This window comes from Halyomorpha halys, unplaced genomic scaffold (genome assembly GCF_000696795.3).
Source record: "Halyomorpha halys isolate HHAL.00 unplaced genomic scaffold, Hhal_1.1 Scaffold763.1, whole genome shotgun sequence".
NCBI classification, from domain to species: domain Eukaryota; kingdom Metazoa; phylum Arthropoda; class Insecta; order Hemiptera; family Pentatomidae; genus Halyomorpha; species Halyomorpha halys.
Window position 1 is genome coordinate 96,526 of NW_027105865.1, and position 2,389 is coordinate 98,914.

Consider the following 2,389-nt stretch of genomic DNA (forward strand, 5'->3'; position numbering starts at 1 on the left):
CGACTACAGTGAAACAGAAAGTAATTATCTGCTTTACCACTCAGCTACCCACTCCCTAATATATATGACAGTGCCGGCCGGCAGTGCGTGAATGTGACTATAGAGCGCGTGGATGGAACATCGAGTCTTCTTTTTTAGTTTACAAGGTGCTATTAATTTAAGTATTTAAAAAGGAACGACATAATGTAAACATTTTAATATCGTTCCTTTGTTTACAAGTTGGAATTATTATAAATTGAGTAAAATGTGTTATGTTTGGTCCTTTGTTTACAGAGCAACTCATTATAGTACAAGAGCCGGGAAAAGAAAAAGGCAGTTATCTTACCCCAATTTTTGATTACTTTAATGAAAACTATGTATAATTATTAGTCAAAATTGATGAGTCTGCCAAGTATAGGTAGGAGGAATAAAAAATGGCGGCTGTTTCAAAACCTTAAAAAAACATTAATTTTTCATTCGGAGCTATATATCTTAAAAACTACCAACAACACTAGAAAATCTAGGAGAACAGTATTTAAAGAAGAGTAAATTTTTTGAAATATTAGCCCTAAAAGAGCTATTTACGTCCAATAGTTCTCAAGATTTGGCTTTTTCAAAAGCAAAATTTCTTAAAAATTTACTGAAAGATTAATAGTTAGTTAATTTATTTTGAGAAATCTATATCTCAGGAACTATGTGACGTACAGATGTCTATTAGCACTCAAATTTAAGCGAGTTTAATGGACATTAAAGAAGTTTATTACCTTTACTTTTGCAGGAATAGTAGTTTTCATGATATTAGCTAAAAGAAACTGATTTATAGTTGTTCGGACAATAAGGTTGATTTATGAAAAACTTCATTTCAGAAACCATTAGACGTAAAGATGTCTGCGAGCGCTCGAATTAAATTTAATAAAAATTAGTTAATTATGTTTATCTTTGTAGGAGTGGTAGTTTTTATGATATTTGACAAAATAAACTCGCAAAATGTTCATTTCTAGTTGTTCGTATAAAATGTTGGATATTTGAAAAAATATATTTCTACATCCATAAGACTCAAAATAAAGGAAATTTGACTTACTATAAAGTAGTTTATGACACTTATCTTCTTAGGGGTAATAGTAACATATGAATATTAATTTGGCAAATGAAAATTTGTCCGAACAACTATAAATCAATTTATTTTAACAATTATCATGAAAACTGCTACTCCTACTAAGATAAACATTATAAACTACTTTATAGTTCATTAAACTAGCTTAAATTAGAGTCCTAATAGACATCTGTGCTTCAATTAGTTTTTGAGATATACATTTTTCAAAATAAATTCACTAACTACTGATTTTTTAGTACGTCCTATACAACATTTTTATGGAATGTTGCTTTTTAAAAAAGTATATATCGAAAACTATTTAACGTAAATATGTATATAATAAGAGAGTGCTTATTAAATGCAAATCACTCACTGATTTCGGCTCCTTGTGACACGATAATTGCAGATATAATTTTATGCAATAGAAAAGATAACAAATAATATTAATGAGGCCAAAGAGATAAAATAACGACCATAATTATGTAATAATCGATTAGGTAAACATATCTGCGTCGGCGGTGGTGGTTCAATGAACCTTTTCAACCCCAATAATTTTTATAAGATTAGGTAGAGTAACCACAACCCGGGTCAGCATATCTAAACACCTTACTTGACTTAATTAAGTTATCTTAATTAAGTCAAGTAAGGTCTAACAATTAATACCTTTATATTATTATATTATAAATTGTTAGACATTGTTATGTAGAACTATTGACATCTTTGTAAACAAAAATTTAATAATAATATAACGGAAACCGAGTTCTCTTGTATTAAGGTCGTATTTTTCCCTAATTATTGTTACCGAACATATAAAAAATTATTTAACTTTACCAATAAAGCTTATAACAACAAAGATAGGCAGTGATGCCAACTCAGTTCACACATATATGTCTAATACTCCAAGTACATAAGTTTAGAGGGACCGTTGAGGTGCGCAAAATCTAAAATTGCCAGTTTGAGAAAGCATGCTGATACTACCAAAAACCACTTCAACTCTATTTGTGTACTTACACCATGCACTTTCTTCCAATACTACTCATGTACTTAAATTACTAATCATCATATTTTATTATAATTCTTAGGCTTGATGAAAGCCCGTAATCGCTCGAAACGTTGGCACTATAAAATAAGTTTTGTTAACTTATGTTTTTTCTTTTATCGCACCCCCTTGTTTTCCTCATATAATATCTACGGTCATCAACAAATGCATCATAAAACAACAATTTTTTTTATTATTTATTTAATGTAATTTACAACTGTACAAAATAATACAATAGGTAAATATGTTGTATGTTTCTTATACACTTGAAAATCTTG